Here is a 12,381-nt window from a genome sequence, read left to right on the forward strand (position 1 = left end):
AGTTGGACAAGGGGAATGTTTGATATAAAAAAAAATCTTTTGTTCAATCATTGTATTGAATGAAGAAATCAACTGAAATGAGAATCAATCTATAGAAATAGCAATTTTTAAAAAAAATTATAGACCCTAAATTGATACCATAAAAATTCCTATTTTAATTAAGACTCATAATATTAAAATTGAATAAACAAAAACAATATCAATATATAACTAATATTGATTGAATGTAAATATGATATAAAAGTAAGTAATAAAAAACGGCCAACCTTGAATTTTAGGAAAAGATCTTTTCAATTAAGTTTCTTTCCCTTTTATTGCAATTCTCTAATATTATAATTTTTTGTTATTACTTCAGATCATTGTATATGTATATATATGGTCTCTAAATAAGTGTATTATGTTGAGTTGTGCATAAATTGGATTGGACCAAGCTAAACTAAAAAAGGGTTAAATTATTTTGAAGAAAAAAAATAATCAATGATGACTCTCCATGTATTTGCCTATATAAGCCGCAGCTAAAGTTGCAAAAATAAGAGCTTGAATCACTTGTAAATAATCCAAGGAAAATGCAAGTATAGGAACGACTGAAGGTACTAAAGAAACAAGAACAACAACTACTAATTCATTAGCTAATATATTCTCGAAAAGTCGAAAACTAAGTGATAAGGTTTTGTGAAATGCTCTAAAATGTTAATATGGAAAAGAATTGGAGTGGGTTGAATATATTTACTGAAATACCTCAATCGCATAGAAATATGCAACTGATGTAAGTAAAGCTAAAGCAACAATAGTATTTATATTATTCGTGGGTGCAACTAACTCTCAATGATATAATTGTATGATATTCCAAGGCAACAGAGCACCTGAGCAATTAGAAACAAAAATAAATAGAAACATAGTTCCAATAAAGGGAACTCATGGAGCATATTCTTCTCTATTTAGACATAGGTAAACAAAAAATCGTAATCATAATAATGAATAATTTAATAATAAATTTAATAATTTATTAAAACAAAAAATAAATACATAGAATTAGAATAATAAAAATATGACAGAATGAAATAAATCGAAAAAGAGTCAAAGCGATATAATACAAAAAAAAGAAAAAGAAAAGAAGAACTCAGTTCTTTTTTTAGGCTATCTAACATAAAATAGGAGGTCATATGAAAATTTTAATCGATTCTTTTGTTTCCTTGGGTTATTGGCCATCTATTGGGAGTTTTGAGGTTAATACTAATATTTTGGCAACAAATCTAACAAATCTAAATGTAGTTATTGATATGTTGATTTTTTTGGAAAGAGAGTGTGTGGGAGTTGTTTATTTCAAAAATAGACTGAGGCAAAGCTTGTGTCTGCCTCACTTTGCTTCGCCACCATAGAAATAAGAATTTATTTTCAAAAAGAAAATTATATTTGGTAACCTTTTTCCATAACAAAACAATGAGAATTAAAAAATTCCTACATTTATATATATTCAAACCAGTGTATACAATTGTTGAAAACATAAATGATTTTGCTTTTGTGTGTGTTTTAACCTATGTCAAATCAATAATGTTATTTTTTTTTATCTCCTCAAATTTTAAAAATAATTTTAGTGAAAACAATATTTTATTGTTTTATACTTTTCATATATTTTATTTTTATTTTTCAAAATTTCAACTAATTTTCAACTAAACATTCCATGAAAATGAAAACAAAAATAACCTAAACCGTACCTAAATTTTAAATGATATTTCAATAATGAAAAACTAACTAAAATTCATTTCAAATATAAAACCTATTCAATATATATAGAGGAAAAGAAATTTAAGCATAAATAATTATAAGCTAATAAATATTAAGAAATATAAAATTATAAATTTAAACGTAGCCAACCTATTGTATTTATTTTGGATAATTTTTTTATTATCCAAGTTGAAATTTATTATGAATATATGAGAAAAGATTATATGAAACTGTAATTTCACGTCATTATTATCCCTTTCTAATAAGAGCATGACAAATCATATTTTTACTCCTGATTCTCAATTTTTTCCTCCAGAAAAAATTCAAATCCAACTAAAAATCTTAAAAATGAGGAGAAAAAATTTGATTTGTCATACTCCTAATGAAAAAGGATAAGAATGACGTAGAATCACAGTTTTATACCATCCCTTCTCACGAATATACTATGTATATCAAGAATCTCTGCAAGTATCTGTACAAGTACAATTTACAAAATCTATACATATTGTTTAATTCCCTATGCTATGCAAAGCTGATTGTTGATTGAATCTTCATGTTAATTTTTGCTCCTGCTATTCTCGTTCTTATGATCATCTTTATTTTACCAACCAAATCCTACTTAGATTTTTGCATTTTGCCAAATTGTCTTTGGTTTCGTTCTCTCCATATCAGATATAAATACGCATTCCAACCCAAGCACAAGATGACTGATATCATACAAGTGCTTTCCTGTTCAACTTAGAAATTGCCAACTTTAGCTCATGGCACCATTGAATAGGTTGTCTATCCAATAAACATGTTTGCAGAACTTCTTCCATTTAGAACGGGCGCGCACGGGCACACACAAAAAGTGGTCATGAGTCTCCTGCTCTGCAAGGTAGAGCTTATGTCTGCCTTCTATATTCTTCCTCCTAGCAAGGAGCTTATTATTAGTTGGTACCCTATTCAAAATTTCCATCCACACAACTAATGAATGCTTCGGTATATGCAAAGGAAACCATATTAATTTGCTCCATATTACCCGCTTCGTCTATGGTCTCATTTCTCAATTCATTCCAAACTTTACTCACCAAGAACTTTTTCTCTTCCATAAGCCTAAGTACTTTGTGAAAGTGGTAGTTGTATAAAGTATCCAGGCAATTCACCATGAATTTGCATGTACTAGGATGTTCTGTATATGTAGGCTGAGTTTTGTTCACTTCAATAATTTTTTTTTGAATTTTTTTTGAACTTTTTAAACTCGTTTATGATAATTCAATTCAAATTTATTCGATTTTTAAATTTTTTTCATATTAATTTTGGGTTTGGAGTTTTCGATTTTATTTTAATAATGTGAGTTTTGTTTTATACATTTTGAACATTATTTGTTAGAGTTTCAAAGTTTTCTTCATAATTGTAAAAATAATATTTTTTCAAATAAATAAAAATAAACTTTACTCTTATATAGCTCTTTTGAAAAATATTTGTATATAGTATTTCAAGTTATTTTTACAATTTTAATTATAAAATATTTATTTTCACATCACAAAATTTAAAAATATTTATAAATTAAATAAAAATATGATTTTATTCTCTTATGTTTAGATGATCGTAATTTTTTAACTTCTGAACTAAAATTCAACCAAATACCACAGTTTAAATTGATTTTCAATATTTGAAATTTTTTTTTGCCCAACCTTATATATGTGATGGATAATACGAGGTTGGGTCAACCAATAAGATCCTTTAACCCGAATCCCACCTTTATTTTAGGCTTGCAAATTGAATTCTAGTATACCCTCGCTCCTATGGTAGTGTCAGTCTTCTCCTCCCTCAAAGAATCTTGAGTATAGTTATTTAATTTTATTGAGCACTGACCTCGAAAGCATGAAGTGACGAGCCCATTAGTTTTGTACATAGAATAATGTTTCCTAGATCAGTAGACATTCCCAAGCATCGGTTATGAACCCTGCTACCCCACAATAAATTCTTTGTATTAATTTTATCAAATAGTGGAATGTAGTTCCTCTTCCTTAGACTTCTTGGAACAAGAGGTACTTCTAGATACCTCATAGGAAGCTTACACATAAAAAATAAAAATAAAAAAAAAAACAAAAAAATAAAAAAATAAAAAATCTAGTGGTCTCTTTAATCTCTTGAAATTTTAATTGTCATTCTAACCAAGAACACTCCACTTTTAGGTGAATTAAGTCGTAAACTAGAGAAGCTATGGAACTATTTTAATTTGCATTATATCCCTATAATGGATTCCATACTCCCTTTCGCAAAAATTAGAAAATCATTCACAAAGCATAGATGCATTAGCTTAAGCCTGTAACTCTTGGGGTAATAGTAAAACTGACCATTGGTAGCAGTAGCATCCAAAAAATTAGATAAAACATTCATAGTTATTATGAATAGATAAAAGGGATACTGGATCCCCTTGTTGTACTCCTTTTTCCCTATCCACTAAACCTTCATTTGTCGAGATAAAGAACCTAGGACTTGTGATAGATCCTCCAATCCATGAGATGAAAAAAATGGAAATCCTATAGTTGCTAGAACAATAAGTAAGAAACCCTAACTTATGGAGTCAAAGGCTTTTTGCAAATCTATCTTCAAGGCACACCTAGGGGAAGTTGTTTTTCTACCATAGCCTTTTACAAATTCCTAGGCAAGTAAGATGTTATCTATGATGCTTCTACCCTTCACAAATGCTGAGCAATTCCTATATATGGTGTTTGGGAGATACTTTGTTAACCTGTTCACCAAAACCCTAATGATGCACACATAAATTATAAAACAACGAGAAATATGCCTAAAATCTTTAATGCAATTTGGGTTTCGCCTCTTGGGAACTAATGCTACTGTTGTAAAATTAAAAGCTCGCATCATTTTCCTTGTATGAAAGAAATAAAACACTCTTGAAGAAATGAAATGTGTACCCATTTGGCTACAGAGACTTTTCTTCTTTATGGGTAAAGATAGCTTCCTTTGTCTCATCCCTGCTAGTTTATTTGAACAAGTCCTCTTGATCAATAATAGACAACGAAGTTTGTAGCAACTCCTCAAGTATGTCCAATAGAGGCATTACTATTGTATAATCAACCTCCCTCGAGATATTCCTAAAACATCCAAATATTTCTTTAGTAAGTTGATCAAAGAACTCCAATTTATATCTCTTTTCATTCTCCAACACCTTTATAGTGCTCCAGCTATTTTTGGCATCGACCATGTTAAGCAAGAACTTTGTATTTGGGTCTCCCTTTTTGATCCATCTTATCCAATTAATACTTTTGTCTCAAACAACTTTCCTCCACAATTAATGTAATACCGCATACCCGAGCTCATATATAAACTTGAGTAAGGAATGCTACATCTTCCCGTCAATCTTGTAACGATCAGATTTTAAGTGGTGTAAAAAAATGCGGTTTTGGAACCTTATTTCCGTAAACCAATCTGTAATGATGAAATATAAATATTAATGAAGTTTTTGTGAAAATATATTAAATATTGGTTAAGTAATTTAACCGAGAAGATAATTAATTAAAGTTTAGGGACTAAATCGTAAAAGTCCAATCACTATTAAGTTTTTATTTAGAAAAGGCTTGAGGACCTAGATAGTAATTATCCAAATAACCAAAATGATTATTTAACCTTTGTTTAACATGAATTAGTGGATGATAATGGTTGTTTCCATTAATTAATTAATAATTAAATTAATTAAACAAGATTAACCTAAGTTTAATATAAGTATAAATACAAAAATAAGTGGATGTCAACATGCCATCATCATCTTTAAGCCCTCCATCGTCCTTATAAAGAAATAAAGGGAAGAAAACTCCATGGCTGAAGAAACATTCGACCATTTATTCAAGTAAGTTCTTTAAGCTATTTTTCTTTGATTTTTATGGAATTTGAATCATGGAAGCTTGATTTAGCTAGCCCATGTATCAAATTGTTCAATTGTTAAGTTTTTAGCAAGTTATTATTAAGATGAGGTTGATGATTTTGAGCTCGAATTGAAGAAATTGATAGTTAATAGGCATAGATTTTGATAAGGACTAATGTAACACCCTAATCCCGAATACCGAGTACTCGAATACTAAGGCGCTACATCAAGTCACCCGAGTAACCTAGCAAAATTTTCAAATAATTTTAAATTATTGAAATACATTTTATCTATGAGAAAATACCGTACATAGTTATACTGAAAATAGTAATAAAAGTAGTTATACGAAATATGTGGAGCTCCAATATCATCATATATCAAAACAGTCAAAATAACAAAAAATGATAAATGAGTTACAGACCTACAAAAAAAAAAATACAAGTAAGGTCTTAGGAATACAATACCCACTAATAAATAAGGTACTGTACCCTGAATACGTGATGCTAGGAGTCTCTCGTCGATGATGTTCCTCGGACACGAACAAAAGTCTACAAATCTGAACATTAAAAAATTCGAAGGCTGAGCTTTACGAGCAATTCATAAATATAAGCATGCAAATCAAATGTATACATAGAAACATGACATGAGTATCGAATAATTAAAACATGAGTCATTAAATCTACATAACCAAATCGCTTGCATATCAAACTTGTTAGATTGCACATATTGCTCAAATAATCAAGTATCTAGATAGTCCCGCACTACGCATGGCCGCTAGTCAAATAATCTTGGGTGTCTTTACACTACAGGAAAATAGGGCTTTAGCGGCGTTTTTTGATAAAACGCCGCAAAAATTGTAAAACACAGAGCAGTAATGGCGTTTTAACAAAAACGCCGCTAAAAATTGAGCAATAACGGCGTTTTTTGTTAAAACGCCGCTAAAAACAGAGCATTAGCGGCGCTTTTGGTAAAACGCCGCTAAAAACCAGAGCATTAGCAGCGCTTTTGGTAAAACGCCGCTAAAAAAGAGGGCATTAGCGGCGTTTTTGGTAAAACACCGCTAAAAGTTATATAACACCAAAATCCTAAACCCTAAAAAAAACATAAAACATTAATCTATAACCCCTAAAATAGTAAACCCCTAAACCCTACCAAGCCTTAAACACTAAACTATAACCCCTAAAACCCTAAACGCCGCAATTGGTGCATTTTTAGTGGCGCTAGGTTATAAACGCTGCTAATGTTAAATTATTTTGTTCAAAACTTTGTCGTTTAGCTGTCTTATTTTTTACCCACACCTGATACACTTAACATTTTCCCCGTTTTCCCCAGTTCTATTTCCCCCTTCTTCCTCATCCTAAATCCCTAAAGTATTATCACCCATTCCCAAATTCGACATCCTAAATCCCTAACGAATTTAATAATAATGAAAAAGTAATTTTAAAAAATAAACTTAAATTCAGAAATTTGAAACATAGAGGAATTAAATTCTTAAGAATAGAAATATAGTGATTAAATTTTAATTTTCTGAAAAGTACAAATACTTATCTCATATTTTGGCTTTTATAGATTAAGTGGTTTAGTATTCAATTTGTTAAAGTATGTTAAGAGAATTACTTTTTCTTTTTAAGATTTAACACTCCTATGCGGAAAGATATTATTTAACTCATATATTTATTAAAAGTTTATATAAAAATTAATTTAAAAGTTTATATAAAATTAATTGTTATTTTGGTCATAATCATAAAGTTTTAATTTTAATTTTGTTATCTGAACTTAAATTGTTGTATCACTCCCAAGTGTAGGATTAAATTGAAAATTTTAAAAAGAATTGAACTATAACATAACTTGATCCTTTTAGAAAACGAAGGTACATTGACAACTTGGTTACAATTTTAATTTAGTCCAAGTGAAAAATAAAATTATTGATGGTGACTTTTGAAATTATAAAGGAATCTAATAAAAAACTTTTCATTTTAGGAGAATCGGCCCCTACCAACCTACCTGGCTTTGCCAATGATTCCAAGATGCAAAAAAATTTTGGCTTTGAAAGCAATTTAAGTTTTAAGATTTGCTCACTTTTTAAAGTTAACAATTTATGTTCTTGTTTTATTGTTATTTATCTCTAAATAAATAAATTAATTAAATATTTGTCCAGTTTCATTCCCTATCCACTTCATTCTAGTAAAATGTTAAATATTTCTTTTATTTTTTATTTTTAAAAAATAATATACTTATTAACCCATAACAGCAACTTAATAAAAGAATAACTATAATTATAAAATTTTCTTTCCATTTATATGATTCAACTAAAAATATTTTTAATATTTAATTTATATAGACAAACAATTATTGCACTCAAATTGATATAAATTATAAAATTACAATTAATTTTATTTAAAACTCGATTCAAACAATGGATGTTTTGAATTAAGTAAGGAAAATAATCATACTAGAATATGGCACACTTATTGAATTTTCATGTAACAAAATTAATAAAATTTGATGTAATAACCAGTATGCCATTATATAAAAATCTAAACAACTAATGCGGACCATACTTAAAAGAATAATGCTTGTATTGCTGTGTCATTTTGTATTTTTTTAATTCACTGATTCCATTTTATTTCTCTTAAAGTTTCCTTTTGTATTTTTTATGTTAATTTAAAAATTATAAAAATCTTCAAAAAAATTTTAAAATTTAAAAATTAAAAATAAAAAATATTTAATATTTAATATGTCGAAACCATTTTTTTAAAAGGGGAATTTTTGAAAAACGAGGATCGACTTTTGAAAAACGAGAACGGGAGTCGCCACCAATCTTTTAAAGTGTGATTGAATCACTATATAAAATGTTTTGGTCTACGAAACTGTGAGAAAATAGGTTCGGGAGTTCGGTTACGTCCGAGAAAGGATTAGCACCCTCGTAACGCCCAAAATTGGTACCAAATTGAATAATTTTGTCTTAATGTCAGAATTTTGAAAATATTTAAAAAAAGAGGTTTCCTTAAAACCGTAATAATTCAAATTAAGAGAATCGAGATTCATTCGCTTTGAAGGAGTATTAAATATCGCATCCAGCAAAATTGGACACGATATCTTTAAACTTTCATAGCTGAAATCATCTTATGATTTATAAAACTCGCTTAAAAAGGATATTTTAGATATTTGGACAAACGGGAAATTGCAACCCAGCATGTTAGGGCACTACTTCTCGAATTTCCAAATATCAAAACAATGCCTTTGCCTTACTTTTTAAAATTCCTTTTGAATCAAATGAGATTTCTTTTGTCTTGAAAATAATGATGTGTTACATAGCACAAGAAATCGAATAAACCTAATTACAATATATGTTTTATCATTTTATGCAAATATAGTAAAGATGACGAACAAGGATCTAAATTACATAATACGTTATTATTTCATGCATGATAATAAATAACGCAAACATACATATATTATTATTACATGCAAAATACAACATGGAACGTAATGAATTCAATAGTAAAAATTGTATAACGATACATAACAACATTTTATGCAAATATATATCTAAATTATCATAATTAACTAATTTTATGTGAATATAAAAAAGCAAGAATAAAATGATATGTGAAATTTAATCCATTAGACAATATCAAAATAAAGGAGAATCTAAAATAAATAAACAAATTTAGTGTACAAAATATAAAAATAAGCTATTTAGAAATATATTAAATAATATAAAAATAATAAAAAGAGGACTCCATTTTAAAATGATACATATATAGATTATACTTTAGGTATAATAACTCATAATGTACTAAATATTGATATTACACTTATTTATTTAATAGTAAAATAAAATAATGAAACTATATAACTAATGAGTGATAAAATAATATATATTTTATAATGAAATAATGTAAGAAATAATATAGTAAAATATAGAATATAACTTATAACCAAAATATATAATAATATATACCATATGATAAATAATATAAAATATATAATAAAATGTAATACGTAATAAAATATAATGAAATATGAATACTATAAATAAGGATAATATACACTATATATTTAACAATAATTTTTAAAAAACTATTTATTTATACAATCAATGAGTAATAATACATAATAAAAATATAATAATATTATATATATAATACAATATAATAATATGTAATTTATAAATAAATAAAAATAAAAAAAATAATATAATATAATGAATGTTACATAAATATATAATAGGATTAAAATTAAAACTAATTGGAAACTTTGGGCTAATTAGAGAAATATAAAAAGGATTTGGGCTCATTTGGAAAGCGCATAAAAACCGAGGGACTCACTGGGTAATTTTTCCTAATCCCAAAACGACACCGTTTCCCCGAATACGGTTTTAAATTACTGCGAGGGCCAAATTGAAATAGAATTAGAATATTTGGGCTAAATTAAAAAATAAAATGAAATTAAACTGGAAATACCGAACACGGAAGGATCAATAGGGCAATTTTCCCGTTTTCCAAAAACGCGCGGATCCTCCCCGGGTAATCGGGTCAACGCGCGGATCTTTTGTTGAAATGAAGCCGTTTAAATGCTTATTGAACTAAGCCAAAATGACATTGTACTCAAGGGGCTATATAAACCAAAATTTAGCCCTGAAATCATTTTTAAACTTGCCTTAAAAAAATGAGAGAAAACTCTCTGAAAGAGAGTTGAGGGCAGACCCTCGGAGCGTCGTGGTGTCTCCATCATCAGGTCCCCTACGCGTCTACGGGCCGTCACCAATCTCGCCGAGTACGGAGGTTTAGAAGGCTAAAAGCCTTCGTTTCTGGGTAAAACATAGGTAACCCTTTTTCTTTTCGATTTTTTACAGTTTTTGCAAAATAGAAAGTAAATAAATAGATCTGTATATTTATACATGAAAAAAAAAAAACAAAATATCACCTCTTGGAAAATGAACGATTTTTTTTATTTCTTCTGTGAATATTTGTGTGTTCTTTTTCTTTTCTGCCCAAAAAAAATCCCCCCTTTTACATCATTCTGATTTGGGCTTTTATAGCCACTGTACATAGTATTTTGCATATTTTAAAGTTATTCCCTGCCATATTTGTTTTGTTTCTGTCGTTTCTTTCCATTTTTGCAGGTGATCGAGGAGATTTAGCAACAACAAACACCGGCGTTGACTCGGGCATGACTTGAAGCCTGAAATCACGGCCTGGAATCACGATGCTAATGGTGCAAGACAAACCGACGCATTGATTACGGTGTTTAGCTTCTAGAGCCTTCCATTTGAGGCGCCTAGGGTTTCTGAAACCCTAGGGCTTTCCGTGTTCTGTTAACAACTTGGGCCATTTAGGCCTTGTACATCTTAGGTCTTAGGAGTAGGCTTTCAGAAATGGGTTTGTCATGTAACGGGTTGGGTCTGCCGGGTACTGTTGGTATTTGGGTTTGATTTAGGCTAATGGGGTATTGGGTGTTGGGCCATATGTGCAATGGGTTTATGGGGTATAATTTGCCTTTTGGGCTTTATTTCTTTTGTAACATGGACTGTACAAATTGGACATTTTATTTTATTTTATTCTTTTGGTTTTCTGTTTGGTTTATTAAGCCCATGTAATTTGGGCTATTACATAATATTTAATATTTTAGTTCATATTTCAGTTAAAAATTTAATATTCAAAATTAAAAAAATTAAAAATGATAATCTCAAAGACAAAAATTTGAAAGAAAAAATAGAAAAATAGAAAAAATATGTTAAAAATATAAAAATTTAAAATTAAATAATAGTGGCATTTTTTAGGTAAAATGCCACAAAAAATTAAGATATAATGGTGTTTTTATAAAAAAATGCCGTAAAAAGTTAAACTATAATGGCGTTTTTAGTGGAAACGCCGCAGAAAGGGAAAGTCAAAATCCCCAATTTTTTGTTACCCGCTCATTACTCCCTCTTCTTCTCATCTCCGTCGCGCCCTAAATCCCCCAAATAACTCTCAAAATTTTCCCCCAAATTTCCCATTTCCAGCAACATAAGTCAATACACCTACACCAATCACACTTCTTTTTCCTTTTTATTTCTTCAAAGGTAGTAGTAGAAAGGGGAGTTCTAGGAAATCTGGTCGAGATTCGGCTGAGAAGAAAGAGCCAATGACACTAGAAGTGATAGGCCTACAAGGGAAACGAAAGTCGTAGAAAGGTATTTTGCTCCTTCTGTTGCAAGGTCTTCCTCGTTTAAAACTCTGTCAATTGAAAAGGTATGCTTTCTTTTCTGGGGTTAAGGATCTGGTTTCATTCAAGTCATTTTCTTATCGTTGCTGCAGAAAAAATCACAAACCACAAGTTTGTGGCTTTATTCTAGGAACAAGCTTGGTACTAAATAAAATATTGAGAAAGCTTTCAAGTTAACAAGCGAACTCAGGGAACAACCATTTTTTTTATAATGCCACTGTCATGTTTTTGATTTGGAAAGAAAGGTGTATTAATAAGAAAGGATACGAGATTTCCACTTTGGAACTTCTCCCTGGATAGGGCTGACCCCCTGCTCTTTTTGCATCAAATTTACTTTTACCAGCAACGAATTCCATCATTCTTCATTATCACTACATCAAAGTAGTAAGTGTTGTTTCAGTTCGCTTTCTGTACACTTCTTGCTTTGATTTTTGCTAAATTTAGAATCTCATATCCGTTTTCTTTAATTACTTGAGTAAGTTTTGTTAGTTTATAATTTTGTTTGAAAGAACATTTCAAGAATTAGTAAATGGAACTTCAAATATTTGTTTGTGAATTTTGTTAATAGGCTT

The 12,381-nt window shown here is 29.2% G+C and overlaps 1 pseudogene; it reads right to left on the reverse strand.

The window, feature by feature from the left end:
- Window positions 1-474: 474 nt before the first annotated feature.
- Window positions 475-12,165, reverse strand: LOC108474408 (ATP synthase subunit a, chloroplastic-like; annotated as a pseudogene).
- Window positions 12,166-12,381: the final 216 nt, after the last annotated feature.

This window comes from Gossypium arboreum, chromosome 7 (genome assembly GCF_025698485.1).
Source record: "Gossypium arboreum isolate Shixiya-1 chromosome 7, ASM2569848v2, whole genome shotgun sequence".
Lineage (NCBI taxonomy): Eukaryota > Viridiplantae > Streptophyta > Magnoliopsida > Malvales > Malvaceae > Gossypium > Gossypium arboreum.